This window comes from Chiloscyllium plagiosum, unplaced genomic scaffold (assembly GCF_037043375.1).
Source record: "Chiloscyllium plagiosum isolate Xiang-an unplaced genomic scaffold, Cpla_swu_hap1 HiC_scaffold_44, whole genome shotgun sequence".
In the NCBI taxonomy this organism is placed as follows: Eukaryota; Metazoa; Chordata; class Chondrichthyes; order Orectolobiformes; family Hemiscylliidae; genus Chiloscyllium; species Chiloscyllium plagiosum.
In genome coordinates, this window is record NW_028270182.1 from 61,441,425 (window position 1) to 61,458,323 (window position 16,899).

At 45.0% G+C, this 16,899-nt stretch overlaps 1 long non-coding RNA gene across 1 annotated transcript in view; it reads right to left on the minus strand.

The window, feature by feature from the left end:
• LOC148137416 (uncharacterized) overlaps positions 1 to 16,899 on the minus strand; it is a 107,042-nt gene that overhangs the window by 63,300 nt on the left and 26,843 nt on the right. The window contains exon 5 of the long non-coding RNA XR_015754341.1: positions 8,452 to 8,586. This is a non-coding gene — a long non-coding RNA (uncharacterized LOC148137416). The remainder of the gene's footprint in view (positions 1 to 8,451; positions 8,587 to 16,899) is intronic.

The following is a 16,899-nucleotide window of genomic DNA, read 5'->3' on the forward strand; positions in this document are numbered from 1 at the left end:
ATGACTGGAAGATCAAACTAACCTACATACTCTTCATTTTACTATCATCCATGTGCCTATCCAAGAGTCTACAAAATGTCCCTAATGTATCTAATTTTACTACCACAGCTGGCAGTGCATTGCACCCACCATCACTCTCTGTTCAAAGAACCTACTTCTGAAATCTCCCCTTAACCATCTTCCAGTCGCCTTAAGATTACACCCCCTGTAATAGCCATTTCTGCCACAGGAAAAAAATTCTCTGACTATTCACTCTCTCTGTGCCTCTCATCATCTTGTTCACCTCTGCCAAGTCACCCCTCACCCTTCTTCACTCGAATGAAAAAAAGCCGTAGCTCCCTCAACCTTTCTTCATATGACATGATCTCCAGTACAGGCAGCATCCTGGTAAATCCCCTCTTTCCCTCTCTAAAGCTTCCACATCCTTCCTGTAATGAAGGGACCAGCACTGAACACAATATTCCAAGTGGGGTCTAACCAGGGCTCTATAGAGCTGCAGCATAACCTCACCGCTTTAAAACTCAATCCCACAGCTAATGAAAGCCAACTCAACATCTTTCTTTTTCACAACCCTATCAACTTGTGTGGCAACTCTGAGGGCTCTCTGGACATCTACCCCAAAGTCTCTCAGTTCGCCCACACTGCTAAATATCCTGCCTTGAACACTATTCTGCATTCGATCATTTCACATTTTTCCAGATTGAACTCCATCTGCCACTTCTCAGCCCAGCTCGACACCATATCAATGTCCCATTGCAACCTACAACAGCCCTCCACACTATTCACCACTCCACCAACCTTCATGACATTGACAAAGTTACTAACTCACTCTTCCAATCCCACATTCAAGTAATTTTTTAAAAATCATAAAACACAGAGGTCCAGGAACCAATTCCTGCATAACAGGCTGAGTGTTTTCCATCCGTCATCACCTTCTGCCTTCCGTGAGCCAGGAATTCTGTATCCAGACAGCCAGGTTTCCCTTTATCCCATGAGATATAAACGTGTTTTGTCACATTCTCAAAGGATTCAATGAGATTTGAGGTATGACCTGGCCCTACAAAGATTACTGCAGGCAGTCAGAGATCATGAGAGAGTTACAAGGTGTGCTGGTGATTCCACAGGGGGATTACAGGGACTTGATGAAGTTGAACATGGATGTACGATTGTCGGGACTGAAGCTGGGAACAGAGATAGAGGGATCAGCATGGATTACAGAGATATGGAGGGTAGTGGTCTCTGGTGGAAGTGCCACAGAGAGGGATGTTTTGTGGAACTGCAGGAATTTGCAGAGATAGGCAGATTTGGAGGGGCTTGAGCAGTTTGCAGAGGCATGGAGAAATGTAGTATCTGGAAGATACAGAGATGGTGAGGTCTGTAGGCGATGCAATAATTTGGAAGGACTGGAGAAGCTGAAGGGGTTCACACACACATAAGGAGGATTGTAGGAGTGTGAGTAGGGAGGGTGGTGCCTTCTCAGTAATTAGTGGTTTGGAGCACTGTCCAGACTTGGGGAAGGTTTCAGAATGAGGGAGGGACAGAGCAAATGGAAGTGGTCGCAGAGAATAGAGGAAAGTAAACATGTTACTTTGGTGCTGTGTCACTGAGGGTCATCAGGAATACAGTTGTCCTCATTAAAATGTACAGATCCTCAGGGGAATGGACAGGGTGGATGCTGAAAGGATGGTTCCTTCCTCTTATGGGGGAGATACAAACAAGCAGTCTCTGTTTGACACAAGTGGAGAAAGGGGAGTTACCTTTCTCTCATTGACCCAAACCTACTCCAGGTTTGTTCCCACACAGCTCAAAGCAATGCAATGCGATAACAAAAAGCAAGGTCCGTTGGGACTGCAGGAGATACGAGATGAAGGCCACGTTAGAAGCGATGGAGGGAGTGAGAGAGAAGGGAGATGTTCAACAGCTGGAAGGGTTTACAGGGAGTGGACACTGTCAGGACTGGAGAACATGACACGCTCACTCATGAGAGGGAGATAACGATATGGCACAAGGTCAAACACAGCAGCAGGATCCCAAGCTCCGTACCTGCCATTTACTCAGGGAACTACTCTCACCCAGTCTGGTGCCAAGCCCCACATACAAATAGCATAAGGGTTCCCAGATCCTGGTGCTTAGGGCCAAGTGCACTTACCCCTGAACCAGTCGGTGTGGTATTTACATAGTTATACATCCTCCAGGAACACTGTGTCCTAGCCGACATTAACTGGCAAATTCAAACTCTTCCAAGCCAACACCATGTGCACTTAGATTCCCTGCTTCTCCAATCCTCTGAGTGACAGTCTGCAGATAACAACGGAATCCACAATACTCCACTACATGGGTCAGGGTCAATGATAAAAGCTTAATTCTCTCAAAATGGAAACTCCCTGATTACTGCATCTCATGTAACTGCCACTAAAAAATATTAAAATACAGAACATTCCAAACGAAGTTTGATGAGGTAAGCCCTGGTCAGTCTTGTAGATCTGGAGGTTACCAGATACAATTAGAGTGCTTTCTACCAGAGCAGCACCAGGTCAGTGTCAGGCACACAGACAGAATAGGCAAATAGATTCACATCTGAACTCACATCTCCCAGCCTGGGAACCTGAAGCTGTGCTCACCCGTTCTGGTAAAGATGTCCAGAATTAGGATCAAGATCAGTCCAATAGTCCAGTCAAAAAAGATCTGTGGTTCAATTTGTAACATCCTTCAGGTTTCACAACACGTTCTCAGACCCATCCTACAGGTCCTATAAATCCCGCTCCCTCTCACCTCCTGCAGGATCCACGTCCCTTCCTACATTAGTACCACCCTCCAGGTTCAGCAGCCCTTCCTACCTCTGTACAACGACCGGACTCTACAAATCTCCCATTCTCTGAAGTGTTCCTCAGAAAGGCACTGGAACAAGGTGGATGTTATGGAGAAAGAGAGAGATATCAGGACTGGCGCGTTTTGCAGATATTAGCAACATTGCAGTGACCAAAATAGGTTCGGTAATTTTGAGAATTGATGCTCATAAAGGAGGTCACAGCGCTAAGGAGGATTGTTGGGACTTGAAGAAGGGACTTGTAGGCACTTGAGTGTTGTCGGGACTGGAGGAATTTACCAAATAGGCCGGGTTTAAGACTGCAGGAGTCTGCAGAAAACCTTCACAGGTTAGAGTCGGATAAAAGATCAACACAACATCGCGGGCTGAAGGGCCTGCACAGTGCTGTACTGTTCCATGTTCTAAATAGGGAGGGTTATGATGGCAGGAAGAGGTTTCGGAAAGCTGGAGAGGATAGGATCTGAATGAAGAGACACAAATAGGAAGGGTTACCAGGAGTGTTGGAGCTTACAGAGACAGCGATATTCTGAGCTGGAGCAGATGACCCAGACTGGGAGGCTTTTGGGGACTGGGGGCTGGTTTCACAGGAAGGGAAGGCCATCAAGCCACAAGAGGTTACAGAAATTTGGAGAGCTGGAGGGCCTACAGGGGTTTCATGGAGATGGTGACGTTGGGAGGATGGTGTACTTTACAGAGATAAGGATGTTGTTAGGTTGGGGAGGTTTACACAGGAAGGGATTGTTTAGGGAACGGAGCAGATGACAGAGATAAAGACGGTTGTACAGATGGGAAGAACATACAGACTTATGGAGGGTAGTCGTGACAGTAGATGTTTATAGATACAGGAAGGCTTAGGTTCTGCAGGTTATTTAGACATGGAGGATGTGGAATCGGACAGATTTTCCAGGAGATAACAAGGGCAATTTTGGTTGGAGACAGTTTCATAGATAAGGAAGCATTAGTAACCTGACAGCATTAGTTTGGTCAAGTGGGAAGGGTTGTAGGGGAGGGTGCAGTTTACACAGATAGGGGTGTAAGAGCTGGAGAAGGTTATAGAGATGGTTGGATAGATAGAGAGACTGGAGGAGCTTGTATTGATAGGGTGGGTGCTGGCGACGGTTAGATGTCACACAGATAGGGAATCTTATAGGAACTGGATTGGATGAGTCATAGGCATTGGAGCGGGTTCTACAGATCGGAATGCTGTAGGGACCTGAGAGGATTGTAGGGTATTCACAGATTGATTGTGTCAATCAGTCTGGTGAGGTAGGTAAGGTAGATTCAGAAAGGTTAAATCCAATGTATACCATCTTCATTTTCCAGACCAGAACTTCAATATCCCTCATAAGCCACAAATCCCTAAACCTGCCAGCTTTTCCCTTCACTCTAACAGGGACAAATTTGCCCTGGATTCTTAATATCACACTTTTAAAAGGCTTCTATTTGCCAGTCATTCCTTTTCCTTCAAACAGTTGACGGTAGCATGATGTGGAGGAGCCGGTGGTGACTGGGATGGACAATATTAAAAATCACACAACACCAGCTTCCAGTCCAGCAGGTTTATTTGGGAGCGATTGGTTTTGGTTCACTGCTTCATCACGTGGTTGTGGAGCACAATCATAAGGCACAGAATTTACAGCAACAGGATTGCAGTGTAATGGAATGTAATACTAAACACATTTAGTTTAAGTTTTCATCTTTTAGGATGATCACCTGCACTTTGAAAGCTGGTGCTGTGAGATAAACCTGTTGGACTATAACCTGGTTTTGTGTTATTTTTAATTCACCCAATCGACCTCTGCTCGATCCTGCCTCATGGCCCCAAATCTGGCCCTGCTCCAGTTTCACACCTTAATCTGTGGACCTGTCTGAACTTTTTCCATAACTATGTTAAAACTAAGACAGTTGTGGTCACTGGACACAAAGTGCTCTCTGACTGACACTTCAGTCACTTGCTCGACCACGTTTTCTGAGGGGAGGTCCAGTGTTGCACCCGTCTGAGTAGAGTTGGTCCTTGTTAAAGTTGCATCTTGATTTAGGAAACGTTCTTGGACACATTTGACAAATTGCACTCAGTACGGGCCTTTTACTCTCTGGGTGGTCCAGTCAATACTGGGAAAATTAAAGTCTCCAACCAATACAACTGCATTATTCCGACTGTTATCGCCAATCTCTCTACACATCTGCTCCTCTAGTACCTGCCGGCTATTTGGGGGTCTATAATACAATCCCAACAGAAAGACCACCCCTGTTTTGTTTCTAAGTTCTAAACATGTGGCCTCATTTGTTGACTCTTTAAGACTCTTTCTAATCACTGTTGTTATGTCCTCCCTTATCAAAATGTCAACTCCCCTCCTCACTTACTTGTCCTTCTGTCCCGCCTGTAGCTTCTGTATCATGGAACACTGGGCTGCTAGTCCTGCCCTTCTCTCAGCCATGTTTCGGTTATGGCTATAATATCCCAGTCCCCAGAGCTAATTCATGCTCTGAGCTCATCTGCCTTACCAGTCAGGCCTCATGCATTGAAATAAATGGACTTTAAACCTGAAGTCTTTTCCCTCCCTCATCTGTGCCCCTGGATATTCTGAATAGGAAACTTGCCCTCGATGGCTAATGTATTTTCCCCTGACTTTTCGATGTTCCATCTCTTAGTCAGAGTCCAAACCTCCTGCTAAACTAGTTTAAACCTTCCAGGGTAACACGAGCAAATATTCCCGCAGTGATACTGGTGCCCCTCTAGTTCAAGTCTAACCCATCCACCCCAACTCCCCCCCACCCCCCCACACAGGTCACCTATACCCCAGAAGAGATCCCAATGATCCAAGAACTGAAAACCCTGCCCCTCCAACAGCTCCTCAGGCATACATCCACGCCCCGGCCTATCTTTCTATGTCTATTCTCACTGGGGCAGGTGGCACTAGGAGCAGTCTAGAGATCAATGCCCTTGAGCTCCTGCTTTTTAACTTCTTACCTAACGCCTGATACCCCATCCCATTGTGTTCATGAAGAGGGAGTAGTAAAGGCAGCAAGTCCAGCGAATACAGATCAAGTGATATTCTGAGTTTGATGAAGAAAACACAGTGCAATAAAACCAGGTGAAGCCATTCACAAGGATAGGGAGTGCAACGGGGTCCTTAGAAATGGCTGTGAAATATCGTTGTCAGATACTATCAAGGAAAAGCCACAAGGTACTTTGTCAGTATAGTTAGAATAAAAGGGTAACTGAGGAAAGGGTGAGGCCTATTAGAAACCAAAGAAACAATCTGTGCATGGAGCCAGAGAAAGTAGGTGAATGAATACTTCCCATCTGTATTCACGCAGGAGAAAGACATTGTAGCCGGGGATTTCAGACAGGATGGTGAGGTTCTATAACATGTTAAGAAAAATAAGAAGGAGGTACTAAATATTTTCACAGGCATAAAAAAGTGGAGAACTCCCCAGTGTCCAATGACTGTATCCCAGGCTGCTATGGGAAATAAGAGAGGAGATTGCTGGGGCCCTGGTGGATATGTTTAATGCTTTGCTGGCGACAGGTGAAGAGCCAAATGACTGGACGATAGCTAATGTGGTTCCTTTCTTCAAGAGGGCAGCAGGGATAGGCCAAGTAATTATAGAGCAGGTAGTCTGACAGCAGGGGGAGGGAAATTATTGGAAACCACCCTGAGAATGAATCTACACTTGCAAATGAAAGGATCAACTCAGATTCGTCATCACGGATTTGATAGAGGAAGATACTGTCGGAGGAATTCAGTTTAGTTTTTTTGAAATGGTGTCTAAAAATACCGAAGGGGGCAGTGCAGATGATGTGGGTTACATGGAGTCATTAAGGCCTTTGACAAGTTCCCACATGGAAGGCTGGTCCAAAAGGAAAGATCCCATGGGGATCCAAGTCAAAGTTGGTAATTTGGATACAAAATTGGTGGATAATCTTTTTCGTGTTTGAAATTGTTTCACCAGCGGGTGTACCACAGGAACGATCGCTGGTCATTCTGTGGAATAATTACTCTAATGTGAAAGCAGAGGATATCATTAGTCAGTTTTCAGATGACATGAAAGGTGAAGATGTTGTTCACAGTGAGGCGGATGGTCTCTAGCTACAGTCTGATGACGATCAGATGATAATCTGAGCAGAGTTTAGTTCTGATCAATCTGAGGTCATACCCTGTGGGAAGTACGATAAGCGAAGGTCAGACATAATGAGTGTTCAGATCTTGTGGAGCGCTGAGGAACACAGGGACCTGAGTGGACAATCCAAAGATCCAGGAAGATGTCAGCACAGGTGGACCGGATGGGGAAGGCACCTAAACTGGGAGCGGGAGGGGGACCCACATCCTTACGGGGCGAATTGCTGGAGCTGCTTGAGAGGATATAATCTAATCTGGCAGGGTGTTGTATCTTAAACAGTCGAAGGATCAGAAAGAAGATTGAGGCTGATACACAAGTTAAAGAGCCATTTCAAGAGATAAGGCAGGAAAGAACATAGCAGGGAATGGGGGAAAACTGATGATCAAACTGCATTTATTTCAATGCAAGGGGCCTGACAGCTAAGGAAGATGAAATCAGAGCATGGATTGGAACATGAAACTGGGATATTAGTTATTACAGAAACACAGCTAAGGGAGGGGCAGGACCGGCAGCTCATTGTTTCAAGGTCGAGGAACTGCAGGTAGCATCGAAGGGGAGGCAAGAGAGGATGCGTGGTGATGTGTTTTGATTGCATGACTCATCCCAGCAGTACTTACAGAGGATATTCCTGTGGAATCACCCAGTGAAGCTATGTTAGTGGAACTGAGAAATAAAAATGGGTCATCACTTCGATTTGATTGTCCTACTATCCCTAATAACAAGTGGCAAACTGAGGAACAAATATGTCGGGAGATCCCAAATGTCAATCATAATAATAGGGCTGTTATGGTAGATGTTTTTTAACTTGCTGTATTGCGCTGTCATGTTCTGTGTTCCAGTGGGCATAAATATGAGATGGGAGAGGAAAGACTAAAAAGAGATTTTAGGAGAAAATTTTCTACACAGAGGATGGTGCAGTTATGGAATGAGCTTCCAGGGGGAGTGGTAGAGAGAAGTACGATTACAACATGTCAAAGACATTTGCGCAGGTACATGGGGAGGAGAAGGTTTTTATGGATACGGGTCAAATGCAGGGAAACGTGACTCGTTCATGGACTCTGGTTAGCATGGACTAGTTGGATTGAATGAACAGTTTCCGAGCTGCATGACTCTGTCTCCAGTTATTGGAGGAGGAGACTACCGAGATAAGGCATGTTGTGGACACTGAAGCAAGTTACAGCGATAGGGATGGTAGTCTGGAATGCAGTACATTTCAAATATGTGGAGGGACGTTTGGGGTAGGACAAGGTTACAGAGATAGGAACTGTTATAGGAGTTACAAGTTATTGAAGACACTGGTGCACAAGAAATGCCATAGATACACTGTTGCAAAGTAGTGAGTCTTAGTACAACAGAACTTACATTAGGAGTGGTGATTGAGCCTGGGGTGTGTGTGTGTACTGTGCTGCACCTCCAATACTGTATCGTGTCATGTCTTGTTAGCCGATTTTTGGAGCCCTCTCATTGCTCTCTGCTCTGTGCACTGGGGGTGATCTTACCACACTGCAGGATTTATTGAAAGCTCCAGATCTCCCTGCCCTTTGTCTCTCTGGCTGACCGACCATCTTCAATATGGTGATGGACGAGACACCCAGCAGCTGGGAAGTTAATCAAGTCTGAACCTTTCTGAATACCTACAGGAGACAGAGAAATAGATAGAATGGGAAATTAGACGGATGCAGTGAGGATTAAAAATGGCACTGAGTACCACCACAGAAATCTGGAAAATCCCAGTCTCCATCCCTGGCCTGTGCTGCCTCGTCTCTCTGGAGTGGAGAATTCTGTTGGCTCAGGATCTGGTGTAGCTGCAATAGAGAGCGAGAGTGAGAGAGCGAGAGAGAGAAATACCGAGATACGAAGTGATATCACAAGAGTGCTGGAAGATATCAGGATCACACAACTGTGTTGGAACAACAGGTTTTGTTTCATTATGCACTGGTATAATGGGTCAGGAATGAGCAACCTGTGAGTAGGTGAAGTGATGGCTTAGTGATATTATTGCTAGAGCAGGTACCGAAAACCTCAGCTAATATTCAAGGAAGGCCGGTTGGAATCCCACCATCAAAAATGGTCGAATTTGAAATCAATAATTTTAAAAATAGTAATTAACAATCCACAAGTAAGTATGAGAACATTGCTGATGTACAAAAAACCCCAAACACTTGCCCTATCGAGAAGGACATCTGCCCATCCTCACGTGGTCTGTATGACATCCCCACAGCAAAGTATTTGCCTCTCAAATACCCTCTGAAATGGCTGAGCAAGTTACTCAGCTCAAGGGCAGCTAGGGCTGGACAAGAAAGACTGGTCAGCCAAAGACACCCACATCCCATACCTGATTTTAAAAATAATCCTTTTGGATGGCCCCACTGGAACCATACTGGGACCAGGGTCCTGGTCAACCATGTCGGTAGGATTATGGACAGGGCTTTCAACTGACAGAGAGGATGCAGGGACAGTGTTCAGGTGGAAGGAGCTTTCCAAATCCAAAGAGAAAAGGTGAAGTATGGGAGCAGCATCGGAATATTGCTGAAGTAAAAAAAGAACAGGATGGGACAGAGTTTAACTAAAATTGTACATCAGTGAATAGGTTTATGACAGGAAGTTGTGGGAAAGAGTAAGTTATGTTTTTTTTTTGAATGAACAACATCGCTGCAGTAAGGTAGATGGATTTGTGACACAGAGATAAAAGAGATTTAGACACCAGGGAGACATGGATAGAGGGTGAACAAAAATATTCAGTAGGTCATATTCTTGTGTAAAATCAGGCAAAATGGGTAAACCAAACAATTATTGTCAACAAAGGCATTACAGAGAAAGCAATTGGCCGCAGATCATGAAGTAGAGTCAGTCTGAATGTAAATTCTGGCTACTACTTGCCAAGGACACAAGCAGCAGAACAGTTTTAGCCACCGAACAGCATTCCATTGCTCATCACTGCATTATACAGGAACTCATTGGATTTTTAATAAAGGCATTATGATAATTTTGGAAAACTTCAATATTCGTATAATCTGGGACAATCACACGGGCAGCATTGATATTGGAAGAGGAGTTAGGTTATTTTTTTTCAGTGTTTCTTTGAAAAACACATTGTGCAACTGGCTAGGGACATAACTATCGCAGAGCGACCGTGTGATGAAACTTAGTGAATGAGTCATGTCACCTGCAGGGATCCTTCGGGAAATTGTGATAAAGTGCAGTTTAAATAAACATAAAGTTTTAAAGTAAATCACAGAAAGGACAAGCTACAACTACAAACAAAAATATCAATTACATGAGTTTGAGAGCAGAACTGACCAAGGTAAACACGCTAAACAGACTGAAACATGTGTCTGCAAATGAACAGTGGAAAACATTTAAAGGAACAGTATAAAACACTCAACAAAAGGACATTTTATTGAAACAGTAAAACCCTCAGCAAGAAATCCCCACTGGTCCCTCACTCAGGACAAAAGGGATCATACTAGATTATGAGGCTGAGAAGATCACCGCAAAATACTTAAAATCCTGAAGTGAGAGAGTGCTTCAGGAGTAAATGTTAAATGGATTGCAAAGGGTCTGCTAGCAGGCGAGGGCTGTGGGAAGGGGAATCATTGTCAGGGTTTATTGACACGACATGAACATGGAGAGGTGAAGGTGCTGGAGGTGGTGAGGGTGTTACAGAGAGTGGTCAGGGCCTGAATGGTGTTACAAAGCTAGTACGGATTGCTGCAGCTGGAGGGGTTTGCAGAGGTAGGGAGGGACATATGTATTTTTATTTATTCATTCATGGGATGAGGGTGTCACTGCCTGGACGAACATTCTTTGACCCCACTGGTAATTATCCAGAGGGCAACTTGGAGTCAGCCATATTGCTGTGGGATGGAGCCACATATCATCACAACCAGGTTAGAATGTCAGATATCCTTCACTAAAGGAGGTCAGTGAACCAGATGAGTTCTTCCTACTGAACAACAATGTTATGATCGCCTCACCAATGTCTTTAAGAGATACACCATGACATCTGGACTCCTACTCTCAATGCTCTCCCCAATGAAGGTAACCATCCCAAAGACCTGCTTCACCAGCCTGTCTACCTGTGACACCACTTTCAAAGAACTGTGTATCTGCATCCCTGTGTCTCTGACTGACAACACTACACAGGGTCCAAACATTAACTGTACAAGTCCCACCCTGGTTTGTTTCACCAAAATGGAACACTTACATTATCTAATTAAACTCCATCTGCTATTCTTCAGCCCACTATCCCAGTAGTACTGTTAATCTTGTTGTATCATATTTAATCTTCTCCACTAACCACTTTACCACCAATGTCAGTGTCACCCAAGAAGTTTACTTACCAAGAAACCAATATTCCCATCCAAACCATTTATCCAAATGACACACACCAGTGGACCCCCGACACTACTGGTCACATGCCTGCAGTCAGAAAAACAACATGACACCCATCACTCTGTCTACAACCATCAAGCAAATTTTGTATCCAGTTCACTAGCTCCTCCTGAATGCCATATCCTTTTACACTGACTGAGTTTATTACCCAGTTTACCAGACAGAACATAGAGCACAGAACAGTTCCACCCAAGACCCTTCAGCAATGATTTCATGCCAACCTGTTATCCAACTGTAAGATCAAACAACCTACATACCCTTCATTTTCCTATTATCCATGTATCTGTCCAAGAGTCTATTGAATGTGTCTAATTTTACTACCACCATTGGCAGTGCATTCCAACCACTTACCATTCTCTATCCTCTTATCCATCCTCCAATCACCTTAAAATTATGCCGCCTTGCAATAGCCATTTATTCCATGGGAGGAAAGGTCTCTGACAATTCACTCTCTCTGTGCCTCTCATCACCTTGTTCAGCTCTACCAAGTCACCCCACCCCCTTCTTCACTCCAATGAGAAAAGCCTTAGCTCCCGCAAACTTTCTTCATAAGAACTGCCCTCCATTCCAGGCAGCATCCTGGTAAATCTCCTATGTATGCTCTCTAAAACTTGCACATCCTTGCTGTAAAAATGGGACCAGAACTGAACACAATATTCCAATTGTGGTCTCACCACGACGCTATAAAGATGCAGTAAAACCTCACGGCTCTTAAAATCAGTCCCCTTGCTAAGGAAAGCCAACATAACATATGCCTTTTTAACAACCCTATCAACGTGCGTGGCAACTTTAGGGAATAATGGACATGGACCCCATGATCTCTCTGTTCCTCCACACTGCCAAGTATTCTGCCTTTCACCCAGTATTCTGCATTTAAATTCACCTTCCAGAATGAATCACTTCACACTTTTCCAGATTGGACTCCATCTGCCACTTCCAGCCCAGCTCTGCGTCCTGTCAATGTTCCATTGCAACTGACAACAGCCCTCCACATTACCCACCACTCCACTAACCTTCATGTGATTGGTAAACTTACTAACCCACTCTCCAACATCCATATCCAAGTCATTTTTAAAAATCACAAAGAGCAGAGTCCCAGAGCCGACTGTTACAGAACACCACTGGTCACTGAGCTCCAGGCTCAATACTGTCCATCTGCTGCCAACCTCTGTCTTCTCTGGGCCATCCAATCCTGTATCCAGACAGACAGATTTCCCTGTATCCCAATCATCCTTCTTTTCTGAATGAGCCATCAACATATTCTGCCATATCCTCAAAGAATTCAATAAGATTTGTGAGACATGACCTGACCCCTCACAAACCCATGCTGACTGTCTAAAATTTAACTATGATTTTCCAAGCAGTTATAAATCCTGTATATAGAGTCCCCGCTAATAATCTGCACACAACAAACATTAGACTATATCTGTAATTCCCAATATTCTACCTCCGTAACATGGCTCGGACTTTACAAATCTTCCCTCCTCTATCAAGTTCCCCAGAAGGGCACTGGAGGGTGGAGGGCGTTACAGAGATACGGAGGAATATCAGGACAAGAGGGTTTTGCAGACATTAGGAGGTTTGCAGTGCCAAAAGGAGGCTTCAGTAATTGTGAGGTTTCATGGTGATGAAGGCATTTGAGGAGGGAGGGAGGGAGGATTATAAGGAAATGAGAGGTTTCACAGTTTGTGTGTTTCGTTAAGACTTCAAGAGGTTACTGAGTCGGGGAGGTTGAAGCACTGGAGGTTCTTACATAAACATGGTTTTGGTTGCAATGGCAGGAAGAGGATTCAGGAAGCTGGAGAGTATGGGGTCTGAACGAGGTTACACAAATGGGAAGAGTTGTCAGAAGTGGAGGTGTTTGCAGAGACAGCAATGGCCTGATCTGGAGCACAGGAGCCAGATTGGGAGGGATGTAGGGACTGGAGATGGTTTCACAGGGAGGGAGGACCATAGGGCCTAAAGAGGTTACAGAAATGTGGAGAGCTGTAGGGCCTGCAGGGGTTCATGGAGTTGGGAAGGAGGGAGGGATGGAGCAGTTTACAGGGATAAGGAAGTTGGTAGGAAATGTCTGATCACAGGCAGGGACTATTTAGGGAATGGAGCGGATTACAGAGATAATGTAGGATGTATAGACTGTAAGAAAAACACACATATGGAGGGTAGTCGGGACTGAACAGGTTTAGAGATATCGAAAGGCTTAGGTTCTGAGGTTATTTAGACATGGAAGGTGTGGAATCGGACAGATTTTCCTGGAGATAAGAACAGCAATTTTGGTTCGAGACAGTTACACAGATAAAGGAGCATGAGTAATCTCCTCCAGTTTGGCCTAAGAAGGAAAGGGTTGTAGGGGAGGTTGTTGTTAACACAGATAGGGGTGTAAGAGCTGGAAAAATTTATGTAGATGAGTAGATGGGTGGAAATACTGGAAGAGCTTACATTGACAGGGTTGGTGATAGTGATGAGAGCACGTTACATAGATCGCGGTTCCTTTAGGCCCGAGAAGATTATAGGGTCTCCACAGATTGATTGTGTCTTTAGGGCTGGAAGAGTTTAGGTAGATACGGAAACCTTAAACCCAATGTATACCATCTTCATTTCCAGACCAGAGCCTCAATATCCCTTACCAGCCAGGGATCCCTAAACCTGCCATTTTCCCTTCACCCTAACAGTTACATACTGACCCTGGATTTTCAGTATCACACTTTTAAAAGCCTCCCATTTTCCAGTCGTTTCTTTCCTTCAAACAGACTCAACAACTCAACCTCTGCTAGATCCTGTTTCATGGCCCCAAAACTGGCTGTGTTCCAGTATAGCTCTTTAACCTATAGACCTCTCCTATCGTTTTCCATAGTTACGTTAAAACTAAGACAGTTGCGGTCACTGGACCCAAAATGCTCTCCGACTGACACTTTCTGACGTTGTTTTCTCGGGGGGTGGGGGGGTCCAATGTTGGGCCCACCTGAGTAGAATAGGACGACATACGTGCTGATCAAGGAAACTTTCTTGGACACATTTGACAAATTCTAACCCATACGGGCCTTTTATTCTCTGAGTGGCCCAGTCAACCCAGGGGAAATTAAAATCTCCAATCAACACTACTCTCTTATTCCTACAGCTGTCTACAATCTCTCTACACAGCTGCTCTTCTCATACCCGCTGGCTATTTGCGAGTCTGTAATACAGTCCCAACAAAGTGACCGCCCCCTTCTTCTTTCTAACTCCTAACCATATAGCCTCATTAAATGACTCTTTAGGAATATCCTCTCTGAGCACTGTTGTTATGTTCTCCCTTATCAAAAGGGCAACTCCCCCTCCTCACTTACATGTCTTTCTGTCACGCCTGCACCCTCTGTATCTGGGAACACTGAGCTGCCAGTCCTGCCCTTCTCTCAGCCATGTTTCTGTTATGGCTATAATATCCCAGTCTCCAGAGCCAATCCATGTTCTGAGCTTGTCTGCCTTACCAGTCAGGCCTCATGAAATAAATGCCCTTTAAACCAGAAGTTTAAGGGGGGGGTAGGTATAGGACAGATGTTAGGGGTAGGTTCTTTACTCAGCGAGTCGTGAGTTCATGGAATGCCCTGCCAGTAGCAGTGGTGGACTCTCCCTCATTATGGGCATTTAAACGGGCATTGGATAGGCATATGGAGGATAGTGGGCTAGTGTAGGTTAGGTGGGCTTGGATCGGCGCAACATCGAGGGCCGAAGGGCCTGTACTGCGCTGTATTCTTCTATGTTCTATGTTCTAAGTCTTTTCCCTCCGTTGACTGTGCCCCTGGATATCCTGAATAGGAAACTTGCACTCGGTGGCTGGTGTATTTTCCTCTGACTGGCCAATGGTCTCTCTCTTTTTCAGAACCCCAATCCCCTGGCAAACTATATTAAGCCCTCCCAGATAACACTAGCAAATCTTCATCCCCAGTTTGCTACTGCCCCTCTGGTTCAAGTCCAACACGTCCCCCTTGTCCAGGTCACCTCTACCTCAGAAGTGATCCCAATGATCCAAGACATAAAAACCCTTCCCCCTCCACCAGCTCCTCAGGCACTCATCCATCCGCCTTATCTTTCTATTTCCATATTCACTGGCGAGCGGCACTGGGAGTAATCTGGACCTCACTACCCTTGTAGCCCTGATTTTTACCTTCTTACCTAACTCCCGATACTCACTTGACCAGAACCCATCCAACTGTATATATGTCATGTGTACTGATGTGCACAATTACCACTGGTTGTTCCCCCTCCCCCTGGAGAAAGGGCCAAAACCTGACCTCCCCTTGGGGAAAAAGGTAGGGAAAGGGACTGAGGTATTAGTTGGGGATAGTTTTGACAAAGTGACACAACTGTATTAGGTTGAAAACAGTTATGGAAAAGGACAGGCCTGGTCCACAAGTGAACCATCAACATTGTCTTGCCCCAATCCAGAAGGTATCGGTCAAGAGCTTTTAACAGTTGATTGTGGAGACTATTTGCAGGTAAAGGGACCTCGGGCAGGTGCGAAGCTTTCAAAAGAGCGATAAAATGAGAGTTCAGGGTGAGGATATTTCTGTTCGTGTGAAGGACAATGCTGATTACAAGTAGAAAATTCTGGATGACTGGGGATATTGAGGTTCTGGTCAAGACAAAGGCAGTCCATGTCATATATGGCCAGCTGGAGTTCTCGAAGAACATTGTGGGTACAGTAATACACTGAAGAGGGAAAGCAGTAGGACAAACAGGAGACCTGTGAAAACTTTGGCTGATAATGCTGAGTAAGATCCAAAGGAATTTACATGAATACTAACGACAGAAGATTAATCAGAGACAGAATGTGCCCCATTAAAGATCAAAGGGGTAATCCATGTGTGGGACCACAGAAGATGGGTGAGATCCTTGACGAAAATTTAACATCAGTACTTAAAGACTGGGGAAGTCAGGGAAATAAAGTGTTCAAAAGACTCCGCATAACAGAACATGAGGAGCTGGAGTTTTAAAAACGCATTAAAAAAAGACAAATCCCTCGAGCTAATCATGTGTATCCGAGGACATTGGGGGAAACTCAGGAAGAATTGCCCCTTAAAGAGGTATTTATATCAGTGACAGCCACGGGTGATGAGCTGGAAGCCTGCAGGGTGTTTAATGTTGTGCCAGTGTTTAAAACTGCTGTGAGGGAAAGCCAGGCACCAAAAGACCAATTGGCTTGATGTTAGTGGTGCATACGGTATTGGAGGGGGCTCTGAGGGACAAGAGTTACATCCATTTCGAAAGGCAAGGGTTGATTAGGGACAGTTAACGCAAGTACACAAGTAATGTCTCACAAACTTGCCTGAGTTTGTTGAAGACGTGACTAAGAAGATAGAAGTAGACAGAACAGGAGACTGTGTCTATACTGACCACAGCAAGGCCTTGGACAGGATTTAGCGGGGAACACTGGTTAGTAGGATTAGATCATATGGGATCATGGAGAGATAGCGAACTGGATACAAAATTGGCTTGACAGTAGGAAACAGAGTGGTGGGAGAGGGTTGTTGTGCAGACTGGGGGCCTATGACCAGCGGTGTGCCATAAGGAAC